Raw genomic sequence first — 25,288 nt, forward strand, 5'->3', positions numbered from 1 at the left:
TAAAGGAACCCATTTTGGACCCCTAAAATGCATTGACTATTTTTTGGATTGTCCCCCTGACTTTTATTGAAATAAAGTTTTATCTGGACCGCCTACCAGTGGTGTGGCACTTCAATTTTCATTTTTCTGGCTAGTGATGGATGTCTTCACCAAGCAAAATGGATATTAATGGATTGAACAGAAAAAAACTTACATCTCTGGTCGGAAACGCTGTACTAACGATCCAACGTTCTTACAGCGATCTCCCCTGCTGTTCTTTTGTGTTCTGACAGGGGGACGTCCCCACCAGAACACTCCAGTCAGTGCTCTCAGCCATTGGCTGAGAGCGCTGATCAGGAGCTGCTCGGCTGTTGGTTTTCCAGCATGCTCGTCCGACAGAATCTTGGCAAACGGCCGCCTTCTGTCAGACCGGCTGCTTTACACATGGGTTTATATTGAACCGGTCAATGTCACCTGACATTTGAACCGTGTGTACTAGGCTTTAGATTAAAAGATTTATTCTGCCACAAAATACACAAACCAAAAGCAAAGCAAAAATGAGAAAAAAAAAAAAAAAACATGACAGTGAAGGAAAACCAAACCAACAACCAAACCTAAAACACTTGCAGAGATGGAGTAACAGGATGCAGGGTACTAGATGCAAGGTACAGGATAAGGCAGGTATCAGGATAATAAGTGAACAGGTATATGACTGACAGGCACAACATCGAAGCATTGATGCAAATGAAGGCAGGGGTTATATACCTTCCCAGGGAGACAGTCGCTAGTGGCCACCAGAAGACAGCTCTCTGAGCCACAGTGCCAGCTGGTGATCCAGATCCTTACAGTCCCCCCTCCCCCTTTAACCACTTAAGCCCCGGAAGATTTTACCCCCATTCCGACCAGGGGGTATTTTGCGATTCGGCACTGCGTGAATTTAACGCACAATTGCGCGGTCGTGCGACGCTGTACCTAAACGAATTTGACGTCCTTTTTTTCCCACAAACAGAGCTTTCTTTTGGTGGTATTTGATCACCTGTGCGATTTTTTGATCACGCGCTATAAACAAAAAAAGAGCGTCAATTTTGCAAAAATAGCAATATTTTTCACATTTTTTTATATGAAATTCCCCCAAAAAAAAATGTAAAAATCAAAATTTTTAAAAATTTTCGGCCAATTTATTTTATGCTACCTATGTTTGGTAAAAAAAATCGCAAAAAGCGTATTTTGATTGGTTTGCGCAAAAGTTATCGCGTTTACTAACAAAGGGAAAGATTTTTGTCATTTTTGTTGTTTTTTTTTTTAACGCGTAATGGCGGCGATCTGCGATTTTTTTTGCGGTACTGCGACATTGCGGCGGACAGATCGGACCCTTGACTGACATTTTTGACACTTTTGGGGTTACCAGTGACATTTCTACAGTAATCAGTGCTATACATATGCACTGTTACTGTAAAAATACACTGGTAGTGAAGGGGTTAACTTTATTTGGAAGGGAGGGGCTGTGTGTGTCCCTAGGGGCGTGGTTTCTACTGTGATTGGCTGTGGCTCTAGCTGTAAGGACACTGATCAACGGATCTACATACCAGATCCGTTTTATCAGTGTCTTTGCAGCGAGGAGAATGACAGGCAGTTTGTTTACACAAGCTGCCTGACATTCTCCCTCTCCCCCGCCGATCGCCGAGTGACCGGCGGACATCGGGTCCGCTGGTCACACGCGCGGGGGGGTCCGTGACCACGCGGGAGCGGGAGCGCGCCCCGGGGGGCGCGCGCTCGCTCCCTAGACCCTCACAAGCAAGCAACGTAGCCCTACGTTAGTTTGCCTGTGAGGGGCTGACCGCCGACGTAGATAGTCGTGCGGCGGTCGGCAAGTGGTTAAGGAGCAACCTCCGGATGCTCCACTTGGCCTTGAGCATAATAGTCTGTACAGGGCCGTAGATACTTTTTGTTCTGGGGGGGGGGTTCAGCAGTAGGTACTAAGTAAAAGTATTTTTAACCACTTCCATACAGAGCAGTTACACCCCCTTACTGCCCAGACCAATTTTCAGCTTTCGGCGCTCTCACATTTTGAATGATAATTACTCAGTCATGCAACGCTGTACCCAATAAAATGTTTTAGCATTTTTTTTCACACAAATAGAGCTTTCTTTTGGTAGTATTTAATCACCACTGGGTTTTTTTTATTTTTTGCGATATAAGTGAAAAAAGAGCAAACATTTTGAAAAAAAACACATTTTGTTTTAGTTTCTATTATAAAATTTTGCAAATAAGTAATTTTTTTTCATAAATTTGGGCCAAAATTTATACTTCTATATATCTTTGGTAAAAATAACCCAAATTAGTGGTTATTATTTAGTCTGTGTGAAAGTTATAGAGTCTACAAGCTATGGTGCCAATCACTGAAAATTGATCACACCTGATGGATGGACACCATGCAATATTTGTTTACTATAGATATGACTTCTATATGTTGTAATATTATATCATTAATTGCATAAGTCACTGTAAACATACGTTTGATGATTTTGTATTGATTTCTCTTTTTTCTTTTTTATTTTCATTTTTTCCACTTAAGTCGTTATTTTCATGACAAATATATCTATGTGACACCCTCAAAGATACCCCTGAAGAAGCGGCGGCAGTGCCGCGAAACATGTTGGGTTAATGGCTGTGGGCCACTACGCCTCCTGCACAAAGACCATCCATTGTGGATGCAACTGGGTATAAAGTATATATACCATCTACCCTTGTGTTAGGAGAATATATATATATTTGTATGATACTGTATGGCTGTTTACTGTATATGTTTTTAACACAATTCAGTTTTGTACAGTATATTGTAATCCTTCTAATTACAGTATACTTTTTACTGTTGTTTCAGAATAAAATTTTTCTCATGTTTTTTTACTAAAAATAAATTCTCTCTAGTCTTACTCTATATATCAAGGAATACTTAAGCACCCCAATTGAAAAGTCCCCCCTTGTGGCACCCCCAATAAATCTTTCACACCTGATGTACCGACGGCCTCTTTTCTTTCTTTCTTGAGGCCCTGAAAAGTCATCAGGACAGTACAAATACCCCCCCAAATGACCCCTTTTTGGAAAGTAGACATTCCAGGGTATTTATTAAGAGGCATAGTGAGTTTTTTGAAGTTTTAATTTTTTCCCACAATTCTTGGGAAAATGAAGAAATATATATACATTTTTTTTTTTACACAAAATTGTCATAATTACAAGAAATTTCTCACACACAGTATATGCATACTTGCAATTACACCCCAAAATACATTCTGCTACTCCTCCTGAGTATGGCAATACCATATGTGTGAGACTTTTACACAGCATAACCACATACAGAGGCCCAACATGCAAGGAGCACCATCAGGTGTTCTAGGAGCATAAATCACACATATAATTTCATTACAACCTATCACACTTTTGAAGGCCCTGGAACACCGGGACAAGGGAAACCCCCACAAAATGACACCATTTTGGAAAGCAAACACCCCAACACATAATCTAGGAGGCATGGGCTGCAGATAGGTACTCAGGTACACTGATCGGCTTTAGAAAGGTACTCGGGTACTCTGATGTGCTTCAGAGAGGTACATGGGTATTCTGATGGGCTAGAGACAGGTACTCGGGTAATCTGATGGGGTGCAGATAGGTACTCGAGCACTCTGGGCTGGAGACAGGTACTCGGGTACTCTGATGACAGGTACTCGGGTACTCCAATGACAGGTACTCAAAGTACCCGAATACCTGTAATCAGAGTACCCGAGTACCTGTCTCCAGCCCATCAGAGTACCCGAGTACCTGTCACCAGCCCATTAGAGTACCCGAGTACCTGTCATCAGAGTACCTGAGTACCTGTCACCAACCCATCAGAGTACCCGAGTACCTGTCATCAGAGTACCTGATGGGCTGGTGAAAGGTACTTGGGTACTCCGATGACAGGTACTGGGGTATTCCGATGACAGGTACTCAAGTATTTCAATGACAAGTACTTGGGTACTCCGATGACAGGTACTCAAAGTACCCGAGTACCTGTCATCAGAGTACCCGAGTGCCCATCATCAGAGTACCCGCGTACCCATCATCAGAGTACCCGAGTACCTGTCATCAGAGTACCCGAGTACCTGTCATCAGAGTACCCGAGTATCTGTCACCAGCCCATCAGAGTACCCGAGTACCTGTCACCAGCCCATCAGAGTACCCAAGTACCTGTCATCAGAGTACCTGATGGGCTGGTGGCAGGTACTCGGGTACTCTGATGGACTGGTGACAGGTACTTTGATGGGCTAGTGACAGTTACTTTGATGGGCTGGTGACAGGTACTTTGATGAGCTAGTGACAGGTCCTCTTTATTGGGGGGGCAATCAGTGTGTTTTGGGGTGCACTATGATGGGTAACTAGCTGTTACCACAATCTCCTCCTCACACAGGATCAGTGTGTGAGGAGGAGAACACGGTGACAGCTAGTTACCGTGTTCTCTGTTGACATTCTTTGACCGGCTGTGATTGACAGCCGGTCACGTGGTAAAAAGCCAATTTCATTGGCTCTTTACCTAGATCGGGATGGGCTCTGTCCGAGGGATGAGCTTCGTCCCCGATCGTCGCGCTGCGCACCCCCGGTGGGAGCACATTGCGGAGAGAACGAGCGGCTCGCGCTGGAGACGTTCATGTGATCGGCTGTGATTGACACAGCCGATCACGTGGTAAACAGCCAATTTCATTGGCTGTTTACCTTGATCAGGGATGGGCTAAGTCCGAGGTTCGAGCCTCATCCCTGATCGCCGTGCTGCGAGCCCCCGGGGGCGCGCAGTAGCGGTGAGAGCGGGCCGCCGTCATATGACGTCGGCCCGGATCGAGGAGCACTTCCTGCCACCTTCATTTTTCAATGACGCGGTATGGAAGTGGTTAAATAAAACAAATTGCGCCAAATCAAAAAAAGCTGGAAAAAAGAAAACTATTTGTTGCTCATAGTCATAAGCAATCACATTCTTAATTCTATTTTCTCAGATCCTCTTGAAAATTGAGCCTGATTTCAGTTTTGCCTTCTCCCAGTTCTAATTAACATTGCCCAGTTTGGTTGGCTATTGTCCAGTCTAAAACTGGGTACTGGCTGAAGGAAAAAAACTGACAGATCACTGTACTAAAACTCGCTGTGTTAGTACAGCGATCTCCCCAGCTGTGCTATTGTGTCCCCCCCCCTCACCAGAACACAGTGGACAGTACTCTCAGCCATTGGACTGCCCACAGGGTGGTTGTAAGAAGAGGCTTGCTGTTCAAAGTTGTGTTTCTGTTAAATCCCACAGGGACTTGGCTAATGCGCAAATGCGCGAACGCGCAAACGCAACATGACAGATGCTGGCGCCAAATGGGCTATTTAAACCCAGCCTTTGCTCAGCTCCAGTGCTACTTTGTCTTCAGCCTTGTTGACCTGAACCTGCTAACCTGTATCCTGTTTACCAGTACCAGACCCGGCTTGTCCTGACTATCCTCTGCTCTCTGTCTGCACCGACCCCGGCTTGTCCCTTGACCTCCGCTCCAGTCTGCTCCTTCTGGCTCCTGTATTACCGTTTGGCTTCTGACCCGGCTTGTCTCACTACGCTCCTGCCACCAGCACTATTTGCCTGCATACCTGCTTATCCACTGGACCTACCTGGCTATCCCTGTCTGTGGACATCAGCCTGCTTCCAGCTTACATCAGGCACTCGTGCTACTCTACACTCCGGCGCCTCCTGTCTGCACTATCAGGGGCCCCGAGTTAGAGGCGTAAGAGAGGCCTTCCTCACCGTTCAGGCTCCCCTTTAGGTACGTGATAGTGGTGCACTGCCAATCTTACTGGGCAGGTGAAAAGGGCACCATTTTTTGGAAGGAAGCACTCACTGAATTTTTTGTTAACCTGGCATACCAGACAAGAGAAGTGGCACTGTGCATTGTTTATACTTACAGAACATACCTGACATGACAAGGAGAAAGTGACTCCATGACAGGGAGGAAGCGTAGCTCGCCGCAAAAGAGTGGGTGTGGTAAAACAGAGTGGGAGGGTCTAAGAGACATGGTTAAACAAAACCTGGGCTTCCTTTTACCTATAAAATACATTAAGGCCGGGGCCTCCATAATTGCTGTTGTGTTAGTCTGTTAGGCCCTGACTTTTATGTTTCACATGTAGCAATTTGGGATCTTTACTGGGCAGATGCAAAGGACACCATCTGGTGGAAGGAAGCAGCAAAGCACACACTGATTTTTTGTTAAACAGGCATACAGGACAAGATAAGTGGTACTTTGCAGACACCGCAGAGTCCATACATACAGAAAAAGAGAAGATACTTAGAATGCGGTGCACTCAGGAAACCAACAGTATCACAATACTAATGGAAGACTCAGCCCAGCCTTAGTCGATGTCATTAAGGCCCTGTTCACATGTAGTGATTTGGGATCACGGGCTGGCAGTATCCCCGTGATTTTGCCTGCAATTCCAAAACACACTGCAATTCTGGCAAAACGCAGCATGTGTGTTTGTGTTCCAATCATTTTTAGTGGCACCAAAACATGGTGTGGTTTTGGATCCTTGTGTGATAAATCGCTCAACAATCACAGCAAAACCACACCACATTTTGGTGTCACTATAAATGAATAGAACACCAACACACGTGCTGCGTTTTGCCAGAATTGCCATGCAATTTGGATTGGAATCTGGGCGGAATCACAAGGATATTCTGACCACAATCCCAAATTGCTACATTTATACTGTCAGGGCCTAACAGGCTAACACAACAGCAATTAAAGAAGACTCAGCACCCAGCACCTCAATCAACAAACTTTGCCAGCAGTTCCCACAATCTCAGATACCTAGCTATAGTATGAATCAATGACAAGAAGAAATTCTGCACTGCAGTTTTAGCCTGAGGAGCACATAAGGAAAAGAGGCACACACACACACACAAACACACACACACACATATACATATACACATATATATATATATATATATATATATATATATACATATAATCCAAAATTTGAAACTGCGCTTGGAAAACATCATTATTAAAACCACAACTAATTGGTGATATAAACAGCGACTCTGCTGTGCTGTGAGATAATTAACACGGAATACATTCAAATATGTAACAAAAGAGCCGCTCAAAAAACAAGGTGATAATAACAATGTATGTGATGCATACTAGCACATTATGCCATTACCTTTTAGGGAGAAGATTTTTTGTGGTTTACTACCACTTTAAGCTAAGACCAGTAGGCCTAGCATTGCATGGAAAGGGTCAACAACTTCCTCAGCAGGACTACTATGTAGCAGGCTAGCAGCATACGTTTAAATAGAGATTAATAACCTTCAGGGCAGCATTGAAATGTAGTAAGAGAGCACTACATACAGCTAAGGGTAAATCTCAGAATGTTCCCACTGTTATGTGAATGTGCGGATAGCACACACATGGGGAGAGAGAGCCTGTTCATTTGTAGGTTTCCTTCCTTTTTTTCAGAGCCAATCATAAAATAGATAACACAAGAGCAAAAAAAATCCATCCTGCCCACTGTGCTTATATTCAGAATGGCAGGATTGGCTTTTGTAAGAGATCATCAACCTTACACCTATTTTACACTCTAATGTTGAGACTGAGGTATGCATTGCACGCATGAACTAAGAGGAGGATAAGAAGAGATATTATGAAAGAGTTTATGAAAGAACAGAAGACAAAAACTGAACTCCAACTGTTCTAGCAGCCCTGAACTAGATCCCTGGTTGAAGTTCAGATCTGAGATACAGCACACAGAGAGGGACACACCTGGTGGTTGTTGGTGACCTGTTCTCCTGGAGTTAAGGTTAAGGTCCAGACTCCAGCACTGCACAGCAACACTTCAGAGAAAATTGAGATGATCCTTCCACGTGGTACTGGCAAGCAGGCAGGCAGGCTCAGCTGAGCTAACAGCACTCAGACTCAGGCTCAGGCAGCTCCTTCCCCAAGCGACAGCCAAAGGCAGGAAGTGGCAGCTCAAAGAGAGGAGGAGCCAATCTTCTGTGTCAGTGGGTGGGATAGGTGCTACCCGCTCCCTCCCGCTCTGCTCTCAGTGCTGCTGTCCTCCTGGAAGCTTCTGTAACTGGCTGGACAATTCAAGACATGTCTCTGGAGTCTCAGTCTGGACTAGAGAGGAGGTGTGGAGGCGGAGCAGACAGACGAGAGCACTGTCAGCCAGAACCTCCATCATCCCAAACCAAGCCTACAGCCCAGGCGGCGCTCCAGGTGGTCAGGTGGAGTAACAGCAGGCAGCAGCAGCATTAAAATAACAATGCATTAGTGCCAATATTTTGTACACTGATGCTCTGGGGGGAGGGGGGTTTAACCCCCCTAACCTCCCCTTATCTACATCCCTGAGTCTGTATCTCTTGCTCAGGATGAGTCCAAAGAGATCTTCCATTAGTTATGTCTGAAGACTTTCCTGTTTTCTGGCAAGTGGCTAGTTGCCCTGCCATCCGGGTCTGGAAACTGGATGGGGGGCTCGCAGATCACATTCTTTAGAAGGCACAACACTTGGAATTTGCATTTTGACACAGCAGCACATATCCCAAAGCTGGGATCCCTTGGGCCATCAAAAGGCCTAACACTGGAGTCCTTAACCAATTTAGCTACTCTAATGCCCAGGTGTCCCTTCGCCAGATGTAACGTCGTTCTCGGCAAGTTGGAGTTTTCGGCGGAACACCGGTTCCCCTAATGCACCTGGAGTCGCAAAGATTATGCCTAGGTCTTGACAAAGTTCAATGGAACTCTGCCCTTCACCTCTACTATTGGAGCTGTTATAGCAAATGATTGAATTTATAGTGGATGTCTGGACTTCCAGGCTTTGGCACAACAGAAGCAAATGGCTGAAAAAGGAATTCAGGCAAGGTGGCTGTAGGAATCTTGGACCAGCCAGGTAACTCATGCTAGACATGCAACAAACATGGAGACTCACAGGAATTAGTCCCAGCAGCTGGCAAGAGCTTAACCCCAGTACCAGAGGCTGACTGGATAGTGGGTGCAGGATCATAGGCAGTAGGCTGGGCAGCAGGCTAAGGACCATCAGAGACAGACTGGGCTAAAACAGCAGGCATTGGATCAGGCTGGGCTGGAACAGCAGGCATTGAATTAGGCTGGACTAAAACAGCAGGCATCAGATTGGGTTGGGCTGGAACAGCAGGCATCAGATCAGGCTGGGCTGGAACAGCAGGCATCAGATCAGGCTGGTCTGGAAAAGCAGGCATCCATTTAGACAGGGCTGGAAGAGCAGGTATTGGGCTGGACTGGAGCAGCAGGCATCTGATCAGGCTGGACTGAAACAGCAGGCATCTAATCGGGCTGGATGACAGGATGCATCCATGCAGCATGACTGAAACTCTTTACAGAGCTCTCCTCTGAATGCTTCCCTGTGTAGCTTGAGCTACTGTGCTCTGTGAACAATAGGCATTTGTTTCATCACAGCCGCTAAGAATAGAGATGCAAACACATGTGAAAAGAAACCTGGGGTTACACAATCTTGCTGAATAAATGTGAAATACTATGCAAAATATTACATTCTCTAAAATAAAAATATGTTATTTATTCATAAGTAAAATACATAAAACCCACTCTGCATTCCCAGCAAATGAAAGGCCTACTGTGGCTTTAAAATGTTTTCTCCAAGTGTTATTATACTATATATAAGTATTTTGAGGGTTGTGCAAAGCTAAATTTATCATGAGCAGCGGCACAAGATAGTGGGTAGATCTGTGAAGTTGTTATGGCTACGCTGGGAAATGGTTTTGTACATTCTCTCCTCTGATTCTCGGTTTAGCAGCTATTTAGCAATTTATTTTTTTTTCTATCTCTCGTACAGGGACATATTGGGCGTCTGGGCGAATCAGGCTTCGTCTGCCTGCAGCCAGCACCTGAGGGGGAAAGCTTGTAGCTCTGCTGCTGTCAGTTTGGTTATAAGTTAGTTTTATTAAATATGACAATAAAAGTTCCTGCTAAAACTCAAAACGAGCTTTATTGCACTGCAAACATTTCCCGCTATATTGCTTGTTGAAATATTGCTCCCAATGCTGCTTTAAAAATAAAAAAGACTATTGTATATTAATTATTTTATTGTAGCTGTAAATTATGTAGGGATTTTTTTTTTGCAGAATTGCATTAAAATATTTCACAATGTGTGAAGGAGGCCCTTAGGTCTCTTTCACATAGCAGTTATAACTGCATTAAGAAGGTATGTACTTAAAGAGTAATGTTAAGGTAGATGTCACTAGAGATATTTTTCATGATTAGTGCATGCATGGTAAATAATGTAACCTTACAGATTACAGTACTCCTCCAACAATGTCTCCATCTGCTTTTATTTCCAAAAGGATGACTCTATCTTTGTTCAGCCATCATCCAAGGTCAGCATCTAATTCGTGGACTGAGATGCTGGCTTAAAGATGAGGCTGTCATATAAATCCTGGTGCCTATGCAATCCTTACAGGGAGGAGTGTGAAGCGCAGCCAAGTGCAAACATAGCTTCATAGTTTGTGAGGTCGAAAAAAGACATCAGTCCATCCAGTTCAACCTATGATGTGTGTGTGTTTGCTGTTAACCGTACATTGTATACCCCTGTATGTTGTGGTCTTTAAGGTGCCCATCTAATAGTTTTTTGAAACTATCGATGCTCCCTGCTGATACGACTGCCTGTGGAAGAGAATTCCACATTCTTACTGCTCTGACAGTGAAGAACCCCTTACGTATTTTAAGGTTGAACCGTTTTTCCTCTAGTTTTAGTGAGTGGCCACATGTCTTATTGTATTCCCTTTCTCTGAAAAGTTTGTTCCTTATGCTAGGGTCATCACTAGTACAGTATTTGTACACTGATATAATATCCCCCCTCAATCGTCTCTTCTCCAGAGAGAATAAGTTCAGTGCTTGTAGTCTTTTCTCATAGCTGATGTCCTCCATTCCCCTAATTATTTTTGTTGCCCTTCTCTGGACTCTCTCCAGTCCCAGCACATCCTTCCTGAGGACCGGTGCCCAGAACTGGACAGCATACTCCAGGTGTGGCCGGACCAGAGTCTTGTAGAGTGGGAGAATATCTTTATTTCTTGAGTGAATCCCCTTTTTTATACATGCCAGTATTCTGTTGGCTTTGCTTGCAGCGGCTTGGTATTGCATGCCACTGCCAAGCCTGTTGTCTACCAGTACCCCAATCAGTCTAAAAACAATTTAAGCCAGAGATAAAATGATGGATGGCATTCCTATTTGGCGAAAATGTAAAAACATATATCCTGGTGGAAATTATTCAGAGCCCAGCAGGGTCACGGCTGGGTCTCTACAATCAGGCTCTGGGAGCCGCTGGGAAAGAACCATTTGGCTGGGAAGGTGCTGTGGATGGCGACAGGTCAACCGCAAGATTGAAACAGCAGGAGACTGTGGAGATTAGCTGAGGGGATGTACCAAGGTGATGAAGGTCAGGTCGGCAGGCTGTGGTGACTGATGGAGACTCTGAGAATGGTGACTGATCAGCCACGTGGCAGTGGCGGCAGGAGTCTGTAGTAATTGGCTAGCTGGGTGCAGTGCAAGGATGGTAGTCCTGTCAGCAGGCTAGGATGGAAGAGCTGATGTCTGGGAATAAACCAATGCTAGAGCTGGAGCGGTGAGGTGGCAGTGTGAGACTCGCAAGTTCCAAAAGGAGGACGTGGGTGGCGTGGAGGCGTGGCTACACATTTCGGGGCAACAAGGACTGCCCCTTTGTCAAACCATACAGACCAATAGGCTTGAGTGCTTATGAAGGCAAAAGGGGATGGGGCTGGGCGGAGATATGAAAAAAAAAAGGGGGAGAACTAGGTAATCCAATTTGACTGTGACAGATCTTCATATCTGCTGTTGATGTTTCACCTTCTGGCATAACACAATTAGAAGTTGTCAAAAAATAAACAAAAAACGAAAAGGGACACATTTATTACTAGTGGTTAAAATTATGATGTGGAAGGATAGTAAAATGAATGTCAGAATGGAGTCTGTTGAATTGTGGCAGTTGCACAAGGAAGAAAAGCCTAAAAAATACTTATGCACATTTTGGTACAGATGGATAAATGTGTTTTTGGGAAAAGATCAATTAAAAGAGAATAATAAGAAGATGGGAAGGATGATTAAAAATAGAATAGTGGAAAAGGGAATATATGTCACAAAGGTGTATTATGACAGTTACACAGGGGACAAAAACCCAGAAGGTTCATATGGACAACTTAGTACAGATGGATTACATATATACATTTTTTTTGGGAGGGAAAAGGGGATTTAAGTGAAATAGAACTAGATATATCAAGGAACTCTCTGTAAGATCAGCCAAGAAGTGGTATATGTTACTGTGTACAGATGGATAGTTGTATATAAAAGAGCAACACTTTTTACAAAGGTACAAAAAACAGGGTGGGGGGTAGGGGGAGGGAAAAGGTAATGACTAATTAGTGGTATGTAAGTGGTACCAAGAACATGTGTACAGATGGGCATGTCGTGTACAGGTGAAAAATCTAAAATGTACAGATGGATAGCAAAACAGATAATTGAACAGATATTTGAACATGAGTCATATGTTAGTGTTGGTATAGATTTCCTCATTGAGTCCAAAGGGAGTGAGAGTATTGAGGATAAAGATCCAGTACGCTTCTTGCTCGCATAATTTTTTTAATCTCTCTGCTTGGGAGCCAAGACTGGGGATGTGGTCTAATATACAAACTTTGAGAACATCTGTGGATTGGTTGTGGACAGCTTTAAAATGTTTGGGCACACTATATTTTCCTCTATCTTGTTCAATGGCTCGTTGATGTTAACCGAATCTAACACGTAATAGTCAAATTGTTCTGCCAATATATAATAACGGTAAAATAATGCCCCCAAGGGCACCTGAGGGCGTAAATCACAAAATTGGTGGAACAAGTATAGAAATGGGAAATTAGATGTTCTTTTCCATTATATTTGAAGGATTTTTGGCTATGTTGTACGAATTGACATGTCAAGCATTTCGTCAGAAAAGGGCCCAAGTTTGGAATCCTGAAGTAGCATTCCCCATTATCTTTTGATAGCTTTCCAGGCAAAAGTGGCCACATCATTGGGGGTGTAGTAACCGCCAAGAGGGATATTTCTGTACAGTTGGAAATTTTTACGGACCTTTCATATTGTGTGATTAATCTATAAGAAAAACTTTTTTGTATATAATAACATTTATTGTTTTTAAAATAATTCTTTCGTATGTCCTATGATGGCACAGAAAAAATCCTACTGCCCCAACTGGCATACAATTTTTTTCTTTCAAATAATAGTTAAGGGGAACAGAAAAGATTCACTTTCAGTGACCCCCTCTCTGATAGAAATCTTCAACAGAGTCATATGAGGGAGAAAGGAGAAGAAAGGGGTGTCACTGTTTTTATTTATGTACACTATATTGTCAAAAGTATTGGGACGCCTGCTTTTACACCCACATAAAAAATTTAATGGCATCCCAGTCTTAGTCCGTTGGGTTCAATATTGTTCAATATTGAGTTGGCCTCCCCTTTGCAGGTATAACAGCTTCAACTCTTCTGTGAAGGCTATCCACAAGGTTTAGGAGTGTGTCTATGGAAATGTTTGGCCATTCTTCCGAAAGCGCATTTGTGAGGTCAGGCACTGATGTTGGATGAGAAAGCCTGGCTCGCAATTTCCACTCTAATTCATCCCAAAGGTGTTCTATCGGGTTGAGGTCAGGACAAGTCCAGTTTCTCTACCCCAAACTTGCTCATTCATGTCTTTATGTACCTTGCTTTGTGTACTGGTCCAAATCATTTGGTGGAGGGGAGATTATGGTGTGGGGTAGTTTTTCAGGACAATGTAATGCTCCCAAATTTGTGGGAACAGTTTGGGGATGGCCCCTTCCTGTTCCAACATGACTGCACCAGTGCACAAAGCAAGGCCCATAAAGACATGGATGAGAGAGTTTGGGGTGGAGGAACTTGACTGGCCTGCACAGAGTCTTGACCTCAACCCAAAAGAACACCTTTGGGATGAATTAGAGCGAAGACTGTGAACCAAGCCTTCTCCTCTTACATCAGTGCCTGACCTCACAAATATGCTTCTGGAAGAATAGTCAAATATTCCCATAGACGCACAACTCCTAAACCTTGTGGACAGCCTTCCCAGAAGAGTTGAAGCTGTTATAGCGGCAAAGGGTGGGCCAACTCAATATTGAACCCTATGGACTAAGACTGTTTATGTGTGTGCAAAGGCAGGCGTCCCAGTACTTTTGACAATATAGTGTATATGTATGTGTACATTTCCGCTTGAGCTGATAAGCTCTATGAAAAAAAAGTTTTTTTTACAACAAAGGAGTTAAGGCTTACCTGGAAAGCATCAAAAGAAGACAAGTGCTCCACCTGCTGGTTACATATTCAAATATGATAAAATGCAATGTTTTATATGACTTTGGACGATGTGTGACTTTAGAGGCTGGAGTGCCCCCCCCCCCCCACTGTAAAGTCCTGGTGTGGTGGTGATTAATAAATGCAACTGAGGGGCTGTCCCACACTCTCAACAAGAGAGCCCGACTATGCCTGCCCTTAGTCTCTCTACCTAGCTGCGCCATTCATAGAAGGGAAGAGGTGGACCATGTTGCAGAGTGCGATCACTGGGTGCAGCGGAGTCCATTCAGATCAGACATTGTGGAGCAAACAGGAACTGGCTTCTTTTATTGGAACATAATCACAGATATCAAAGATGTCACTTTCTCATTGTAATAAGAACACAGACAGGAAGAGATAACCAACAAGTACAGTGCAGTGTACAGGAAATGACAACATCATAGAAAATGCATAGCATATCACTTAGCATTAGCGACATCTACTGTCTTATTTGTGAACTGCAGTTTATCAGTAATAAGCTAAAAGCTGTTGTATCTCCAACACCCCTTCTCAACAGCTAAGGCTTAGTCTATTAAACCCATCTTCTTTGTAAGCCTTGAGTGTCTTTCAGCGGTCAGAGGCTTCGTAAGGATATCTGCTGTCATATCCTCGGTTGGGCAATAAAGTAACTCAAGAAGACCTTGCTCTTGGAGATCCCTAAGAAAGCGGAACTTCACATCAATGTGCTTGGTTCTTGAATTAACTCCTTCCATGCGCGCAAGTGCGAGGCATGCTTGATTGTCCTCAAAGATTTCTGTTGATCCCAACTGTGGTTGACCCAAATCTGTTAATAGCTGTCTCAGCCATATAACTTCTTGACTTGCCTGCGCTGCAGCAACGTATTCTGCTTCAGTAGACTACAGTGAAACAGATAGTTGCTTTTTACTAGTCCAACTGATGGCACCTCCTGACAGAAAAAATAGGTATCCACTGGTAGATTTCCTGTCGCTGGTGTCTCCTGCCCAATCAGCATCCACATATCCTGTTAAGGTGCTTTCATCACTTGCTGGTAACTTTAACTTGTAGTGCGAAGTCACTTTAGGATAGCGAATGATTCGCTTTACAGCATTCCAGTCCTTTTGACTTGGCATTGAAACCTTTCTGCATAGGATTCCAACAGTTGCTGCAATGTCCGGCCTTGTAGCAGTGGTAAGATATAGCAATTTCCCTATTGCCTTCCTGTATTGAGTATTAGTAGGTAATGGGTTATCTTGGCAATTCATCTCCTTTAGGTAGTTGGTTTCCATAGGAGACTTTACTGGTTTGGCGTCTTCCATTCCAAATGTTTCAATTATTTCTTGTATTTTGTGTCTTTGGTTCAGAAGAAAGCTGCCATCCTCCTCTCTCTCGATCTGGATGCCGTGGTAATTATTTATGTTGCCAAGATCTTTGGTGTTGAAGTTCTGATTTAATTTTTCTAGTATTTCTGCTTCATCCCCTTCTTGCTCAAAGCAAATCAGGATATCATCCACATAAATAAGCATATAGACCCATCTGTCTCCCAATTTCTTTGTGTATAAGCAGGGGTCTGCTTTACTCCTCAGAAAGTTTTGATGTGTAAGCACTTCATTTATTTTTATATTCCACGCTCTGGCTGCTTGCTTTAGACCATATATACTCCTGCGAAGTTTGCAAACTAGGTCTGGCCTTTGTTCATCTTTGAACCCTGGCGGCTGTTCCATGTAAATTTCTTCTGTTAGCTCGCCATGTAGAAACGCGGTTTTCACATCAAAATGTTTCGCTTGCATTTTCCTTGTGACAGCTACTGTCAGTAAAGTCCATATTGTAGTGTGCTTGACTACTGGTGCAAATGTCTCGTCATAGTCCTCTCCGTATTTTTGAGAATAGCCCTTGGCTACTAGCCTTGCTTTGTATCGCTCAATTGTGCCATCTGCATTGTATTTCACTTTAAAAGTCCATTTACAGCCTATGGCTTTCCTTCCGGGTGGTAGTTCTGTAAGTGTCCATGTTTTAGTATCATGCATGGATTTTATCTCGTCATCAGCAGCCTTTATCCATTTACTTGCTTCTTGTTCTGAAAGCTGAGATATGTCTTCCCAGGTTGCAGGTTTGTTGATGCTGGCAGTACTTGCTTTGTATGAGAGAAGTACAGGTGGTTTACCTTTGTTTTCTCTTATTGAACGTCTCAGTTTTGTGTCTGAGCCTTCTTGTATCTGAGGGTGTGTGTGATCCCTGCGCTATCTGAGGTGGCAAGAGAATCCCTGCTGCAGCGCCACTGGGACTGATACTAAAACAGTAAAAAATATTTTTGTGGAAGTAGTGGTGCGCTTCAGGGGTTAACTCTTGTAGATCTCTATTTAGGTTGGTGAGTATAATGTGTACAAATCTTGATCTAAAAGTGCTCGGTGTAGTAAATCTGTGTATACGTCTGTATTCCAAGGAATAAATGATAAAGGTGCAAATGCGTAGTGCCAATCAAAACAATGTGTGTGTCAATAAATCAATAAATATCAAAATTCTTCTTCTTTGCATATAAAAATATATCAATAAATAAATATATAAATACAGTGTTGATCTTCAATCCAGTTCATAAAAGGTGAAAAGTATATATATATGTGCTCAAATAAAGTGCTGCATGCTAGTTATAATAAAACGGTGCTCAAAAAACTTGTGAACGGTTCTGTTACAATCCTTCAAATAACCACTAAAATAGTCCAAAAAGTAAATAACTTCCGAAGAAAACTTGTATAAAAAAGCTCTTCGTTTGTGACCGTGCTTCACTAGTTAAATCAAGTGACTGTGATCTCCTTCACCTTGTGTGTCACCTCTATGTGCTCTAGCCTCTCACCTTATAGGCAAGACAAATATGCCTTTGGTATTTATCCAGACTTATCAATGGACTCTGTTTGCCTCACTCGGGATCCTTAATCCCTTTTTGAAGCAGACTTTTTGAATTCCTATGGGTGTTTGTCCGGTTCGCTTTCCTAGTCCTATCCTCCTTATCCGGTCTTAATGTGCCTCAGAAACAAAGACTTTTCATGGTGCAGGAAGTCACGTGACCTCGTGACGTAACGCGTAGGAGGAGCCCTATACCCGGAAGTGACGTTACAACGGAGCCCGATCTCCACAGAGGCGGTTGTTTTTTACATGCTGATTTTACTTCGCTAGAATGTAAGTGCAAATCTGTATATTCTAAATAAATAAGCTTGATATACTGCACCATGAAAAGTCTTTGTTTCTGAGGCACATTAAGACCGGATAAGGAGGATAGGACTAGGAAAGCGAACCGGACAAACACCCATAGGAATTCAAGAAGTCTGCTTCAAAAAGGGATTAAGGATCCGGAATGAGGCAAACAGAGTCCATTGATAAGTCTGGATAAATACCAAAGGCATATTTGTCTTGCCTATAAGGTGAGAGGCTAGAGCACATAGAGGTGACACACAAGGTGAAGGAGATCACAGTCACTTGATTTAACTAGTGAAGCACGGTCACAAACGAAGAGCTTATTTATACAAGTTTTCTTCGGAAGTTATTTACTTTTTGGACTATTTTAGTGGTTATTTGAAGGATTGTAACAGAACCGTTCACAAGTTTTTTTTAGCACCGTTTTATTATAACTAGCATGCAGCACTTTATTTGAGCACATATATATATATACTTTTCACCTTTTATGAACTGGATTGAAGATCAACACTGTATTTATATATTTATTTATTGATATATTTTTATATGCAAAGAAGAAGAATTTTGATATTTATTGATTTATTGACACACACATTGTTTTGATTGGCACTACGCATTTGCACCTTTATCATTTATTCCTTGGAATACAGACGTATACACAGATTTACTACACCGAGCACTTTTAGATCAAGATTTGTACACATTATACTCACCAACCTAAATAGAGATCTACAAGAGTTAACCCCTGAACCGCACCACTACTTCCACAAAAATATTTTCTTATTGTATCTGCTCTTCAGTACTGGTAGAGTCTGCGCTCACTTCAACTGTTTGTTCAGAAGTTACAGAGATGGGCTGGTCAATGTCAGTTTTCTCCTCTATTCTTGCTTCTACTGTTGTCATTACATTGTCTCTGAAATCTTCAACAAAAGTTATGCTGTTGCTAATGGTAACCTTGTCTGTTTTGGGATTTAGGATTCTGTAACCTTTGACATTGTCACTGTATCCAACAAAGATACCTTCAAATGCTCTGTTTTGGAGTTTGGTGCATTTTTCTTCAGGTATGTAGATGAATGCTTTGCATCCAAAAACTCTTAGGTGTTTTACATTTGACTTCTCATTGTGCCAAAGTTCATATGGAGTTTTCTCTATTGTTCTGGAAAGAAGTCTGTTCTGCAAATATGTAGCTGTCATAGCTGCTTCACCCCAGTATTTTTGTGGTAGTCCAGAGTCTGTCAGCATACATCTGATCATTTCAGTCAGAGTTCTGTTCTTTCTTTCAGCTACTCCATTTTGTTCTGGTGTATATGGGACTGTCTTTTGATGTTCTATTCCATTCTGTTTTAAGTACTCTTGTATCTTATATCCTGTGAATTCACCTCCATTGTCACTCCGAAGTATGAGAGGCTTCCTCTGAAACTTGTTACTGGTCTTTATTATATAGTCTTGTAATTTGTCAAAAACTTCACTCATGTGTTGCATTAAGTAGGTGACTGTGTATCTTGAATAGTCGTCTATGAAAGTCACTATGTACCTTTTGTCTCCAGGTGTAGGTGGATTTAGGGGCCCACATACGTCACTGTGAACTAAGTCAAGTGGTCTTGAAGCTCTCTTCTGGCTGACTTTGGGAAGTGTTGCTCTTGTAGCTTTGGATTTAATGCAACATTCACACTTAACAGTAACTGGACAAGGGAATATTGTTAGATCCCTTGTCAGATTCCTCCTCTGTAGTTCCTGTATGCATTCTGGGTGTCTGTGACCTAGACGTCTGTGACATATATGTATACAGTCATTGTGCTTGTGTGCACATAGTCTCACCTTTTCCTTCACTGTGTCGAGGTGATACAGATGATCATCCAGCTTGGCACTTGCTACTGTCTGGTTGCCGTTTAGGATTGAACACTTGTCACCTTGGAATGTTACAGTTAGTCCTCTGGCTGTCAGATGCTTCACAGATAACAGTCCTCCTTCTAGATTAGGAACATAAAGCACATCTTTCACTGGTATGGCTAGGTTGTGTCCCGCATCATCAGGGCATACAAGGGTTCCATGCCCATATCCTTCTGCATGTATTTTGCTTCCATCTGCAAGATAAATAGTTTCTTTGTTGTTCAGATCAAGTTCTGTGAAAAAACTTCTATCACTTGTCATGTGACTGGTTGCCCCCGAATCGATGCACCAGCCTTGACATTTATTGTTGCCTGTCGCTTTAAATGTGGCATTCCAGTTTCCTTCCCATGGATCATTGATTATGGCTTTGACCTTTTGTTTAGCATAAGATGGACGCTGTCTTCTTTGCTCTGCTTTCCATATAGTACAGTCTTTCTTTATGTGTCCCTGTTCGTGACATCTGAAACACACTCTGGTCTCTTTCCTGTGTAACCTTGCGTCTGTAGCTTTAAGAGCGGTTCTGGTGTCAGTTTCTGTGGAGTCATGCACTAATTCCTTTCTTCTCTGATACTCATCTATGAGCCTGGTTTTTACAAATGTTAGCGTCAGATCTGTCTCAGGTCGTGTCTGCAGTGCATTGATCAGTGCAGTATATGTATCGGGCAAACTGCATAACAACGAGGCTGCAGCGTGGCTGTCTTTTATATTCTCCCCGATTGATCTGAGTTGTGCAATCACTTCCAGCATTGCATTTATATGCGCCTGCATGTCCTGTTCTCTGCTAAGTCTCATACTGTAAAGTTTCCGCAGTAGAAACAGCTTGCTGTTTAAACTGGATCTTTCATGCAGTCTTTTTAGTATGTCCCACATGCCTTTCGCTGTGTCCTCATGGCGTATATGTATGAGCTGATCATCCTCCACTAGCAAGCTTATGGTGGCCCGTGCCTGTCTGTTTTTCTTGTCCTGGTCCTGATTATTGTCCTGTGGCCTCTCTGTAGTGGTAACCTCCCACAAGTCATCTCTTGATAATAGCATTTCCACTTTAAACTTCCATAGCTGATAATTGTCATTGTTCAGCTTGGCCACTGAGAGTTTAAGTTCTGAGTTTCCGGCCATTTTTCCCTCCTTTATATATAAACAGTCTTACTTGTCTATTGGAGATGTCACTGGAAAGCTTCCTTATGTCGATCTCCGCATCAGTCACACTGTCTCCCATTCAAGGCTTTGTTCTGCCTGGGCCGCACCTGGTCATAAGACTTTATCCGGATCCTGGGCCCATAACCTGTTGCAGAGTGCGATCACTGGATGCAGCGGAGTCCATTCAGATCAGACATTGTGGAGTAAACAGGAACTGGCTTCTTTTATTGGAACATAATCACAGATATCAAAGATGTCACTTTCTCATTGTAATATAAGGTGAGGGGGGGCATTCATTGCACTACCTACACCTATGGGGCAGTGGCAGACCTATAGGAAAGTAGCTCATTAAAAATGTATTTAAAATATTTATTTGATTGGTTAGGAATTTTTAAAGGCAGGACTAACGGTTTTTCTTTAGTTCAATGCATTTATAAACTGCTTGCTGCGCCACTGGATCTACAGACGCCGGCGGGGACAGTAAGAAGAATTGTGTGCTGCTCCTGCTTTGACTGTTTCTGTGCTTCTCTGCTGTGCCCGGTTGCCGTGCTTTCTGCTGTACCGGGTTTTCTGCCATGGATTCCTTGTTACAGGCAGTACTGGACCGTGCCGGTTCCGCTGGCGGTGACCAGTGGTTACTCCGATGTCTCTCATTGCCTGTGGAACAGAGCGCCTCCGGTTTACCTGCGAGCGCTCCCCCTCCATCTATGGATCAGCTTCCTCAGCCGCATCATACCTGGTCTCTGCAGCGTCTTCCGTCACTTCCCTCGGATAACATTCTCCTCCTTTCAGTCCTTCATCGCCTCCAATGCCTGGCCGCAACTCCCCTCTCCGGCGTCATCACCGATCCCCGCCTCCGGTACGTCACAGGTCTCCTCCTCGCAGCCTCCGGGACTTGCCGGCTGACGATGCGAGGCCCTCCACTTCAGGCGCATGCGCAGTTCCGACGGCTGTTCGGGAACTGCGCAGAAATAAGAAGACGCCGCGCCGGTTCGAGTCTCCCTCTCCTCCTCGGCGCCCTGCAGTTTCAAAGAAGAGCAGGGACAATGCCAGATCTATGGACAGTGAACGTAATAAAACTGGGCCAGCTGTAGACTTAATAATTGGGGGTCAGGCTCCTCCTCCCCCCTCCTCTGCTTTCCCTTCACAGGTTGATTTTCTTCACGCTGAGCGGCCAGTTTTGGCGCCGGCCCAAGTGGATTGTCCTGTAACTGCTGCTGTTACCCCATCTAGTGGTGAGTCTGCTAACTGCAGTTTGCTTTTGGAATTGGCACGTTCGTTCTCTAATTTTTTAAATCAAAATTGTGTGCCTCCTGTTGATGTCGCTCCTGTGTGTGTACCTCCAGTTGCTGCTAATGTTTGTGTTCCTCCTGTTAATGTGACACCTGTATGGCGGGATAATTCTGTCCCTGTTCTCCCTGTTTCCACAATTTCTACTTCTGTCCCGACATCTTCTGTTGTGCCTTCTAATCCTATACATGTTCCTAATGTGCCTGAATACTGTTATAAAGAAGCTATGTCGTGCGTTCTTTCGCCACTAGGTTTTCATTTGAGTAACAGTATTAAAGAGAAAATATGGAAAGGGGATTATGTTGATCTACTTACCTTGTTGCCTTCCTCTAAAGATGTTCGGGTGGATAGTAGAAAGGACAATGATAAATCTGATGAGGATACGAAACGCAGAGCTGTTCCGCGGTCATTTAACAATTGGCTTCAAGCCTTTTGTATATTTGCTAGTGTTATGGGTGAAAAATGCCCTGAAAAGTGTAGCGGGTTATTTCAACACGTTGAAATAATTTTAGAAGCATACAAGAATTTTAATGGTATGTCCTGGTTTTACTACGATGAATCGTTTCGGCAAAAGTTGGCTGTCCACCCGTCATTGTGTTGGGGTATGAAAGATGTTGGGCTGTGGCTCAATTTGCTTTTGCCTCAGCGTCCTGTTGTCAAACCTTCGCCTGTTGCTCCGGTTGGTAATTTTCGTAAAGGTTTTTGTTTTAGTTTTAACGAGGGTTTGTGTAAGTGGCCAGGTACATGCAGGTTTAAGCACGAATGTGCTCATTGTGCTGGAAACCATTCTGCTTCTCGTTGTTTTAGAAAATTGAATTCTATTTCTTCTCATTCACAGGGTGATCTTTTTCGTAAAAGCAGCAACACCGGTGAAACTGGGAGCCATGCTGCCGTGGCTTCACATTTGGCCAAACAGACGGATGGCAGGCCTTCTTTGTGAAGGTTTCTCGGATGGTTTTTTGTTGCCATCTTTTTGCGGATCGGGTTGTTTATTTTCTGAGAACTTACCTTCTGTTCGTCGACATCCTGGTATTGTTGCTGACAAAATCTTGACTGAAATTCGAGAAGGTAGAGTTTCTGGCCCTTTTACTGACCCTCCTTTTCCAAATTTTAGGGTTTCCCCGCTGGGGATCATTCCAAAAAAGGAGAGTGGTTCCTTTCGTTTAATACATCATTTGAGTTATCCGAAAGGGATGTCATTGAACGATGAATTGGATTCTGAGATTTGTACGGTGTCTTATTCATCTTTTGATGACGCTTTGCGTATTATTCAGAAAGTTGGTGATTCTGCTTTGTTAGCGAAAGCTGATGTTAAATCGGCTTTTAGGTTGCTTCCTATCAATCCGAGGGCTTTTAACTCTCTGGGTTTTCAATTTGATGGCTTTTATTTTTTTGACCGTTGTCTTCCGATGGGTTGCGCGTTGTCTTGTAGGTATTTTGAAATGTTCTCGACTTTTTTGGAGTGGGTTGTGTGTTATCGCGCTGGGTCTGCCAATTTAGTTCACTACTTAGACGACTTTCTTTTTGTCGGCAATCGTGATTCTAATGATTGTTTGTTTCTTTTTTCGACATTTAAATTGGTGTGTTCTGAATTTGGCGTTCCGTTGGCGGATGAAAAGTCAGTTTATCCTACCAATTCTTTGGAGTTTCTTGGTATCACCATTGATACTGTTGAAATGGAGTTTCGCCTTCCGGTTGACAAAATTTGTAAATTGTTTAAATTGGTCGATTTCGTGCTGTCCAAACGCAAGGTTACTTTGAGGACTTTGCAGTCCCTTTTGGGCTTGTTTGCTTTTGCTTCCCGTGTCATCCCGTTGGGCAGAATATTTTCGAAATGCCTTTACAAGGCCATGTCTGGGGTTTCTTCTCCTAATCATTTTATTAATATTGGTAGTTCTTTGCGTTCTGATTTGTTAGTTTGGCGTCGCTTTTTGAAGGATTTTAATGGTTGTGCGGTCTGGCGTAAACCTTTTTGCGATATGTCTTCATTGAATTTATTCACTGATGCGGCAGGTTCGGTAGGTTATGGTGCGTTTTGGCAAGGTCACTGGACTGCTGGTGTAATGTTCTGGTACCTTTAGGTACCCTAATTACTCTTTCATAAGTGTATGCGCCCCACCATTCTCTTTTGGTAAGGTGCGCATACACCTTTAAGACTGATGCTGTCATCACTGAGCGCCGGACTGGATGGCTATTTAGATCGCCGGCTCTCACTCACATGTGTTCGTTCAAACTGCTTTGTGCCTTGATGCTAACCTGTCTTGAAGCTCTCATGCTTGCAAGCATACCTCGCTGTCGGAACCACGCTGCGCTGATCCCTGTATCCCGCTACCGGATCATCCGCTCTTGCCGAACCTCTCCTCTGCTACATTGCTATTAGTGATAAGTACCCCACAGGGGAAACCTCTATAACCTTTATACTAAAGCTTACACTATCTGCATACTAAGGACTATTACTACATCTGCATTATCTAAGATTGCTAGCTCTTGAGCCTACTACCACCTGTTCTTGCACTGGGTTGATCTCTCTTGTATGTCCACCTGCTACTCTGTCATCTGCTACCATACATGATTGCTAAACCTATCTGCATCCCATCTGCTACTATCTTACTTTCAAGAACATTTCCTTTCAAGTGTCTGTCATCTACCATCTCTACCCAACCTGTCTCTTCAGCCTATCATCACTGTGTTACTATATACATAAGTCACTCTAGGAAACATCTTATTGAGTGTGTGTATTTACTTGCTGAATTAAGATCATCCACACATGATGAGTCATTGAGAGTTGGGAATGGTGTCTCAGCGTTTCTCTACATGACTACTGAAGTGGAATATTTCTGCAGCTGAAAATCCACATCATACGTAAAACGCAGGAGCGTTACAGATTGAACGAACCCCAAATGGATTCAGCAGAAATAACCACTCAGATGACACAATTAAAACAGCAAGTAACTGCGTTAATACACGCACTTGCTGAATTAAAAGAAGACAATCAGGCTCTGTCGCAGCAGGTAATTAGACTGACACAACTTACCACTGCTCAGTCCCCTGAACCCAAAATAAATCCTCCTTTGGTATTTACAGGCGATCGCAAAAAATTTCGCGAATTTAAAAACGCATGTGAGTTACTTTTCTTGCTAAAACTCCGTACCTACCTTACTGATCACATTAAGGTTTGTACTATTATTTCTTACCTAACAGGCGATCCTCGGGCCTGGGCAGACTCTCTTTTTGAGAAAAACGACCAGCTTCTCAACTCCTATGCCTTGTTCCTAGCAGAACTCACTAGCCTATATGATGATCCCAATAGGCAGAGTACTGCCGATCTTCAATTAAGATCCTTGAAACAAGGTAGGAGACCTGTAGAAGACTTTGTCGCAGAATTCAAGAGATGGACCCTTGATTCAG

This window comes from Pelophylax lessonae, assembly GCF_965119305.1.
Source record: "Pelophylax lessonae genome assembly, chromosome: 2".
NCBI classification, from domain to species: Eukaryota; Metazoa; Chordata; class Amphibia; order Anura; family Ranidae; genus Pelophylax; species Pelophylax lessonae.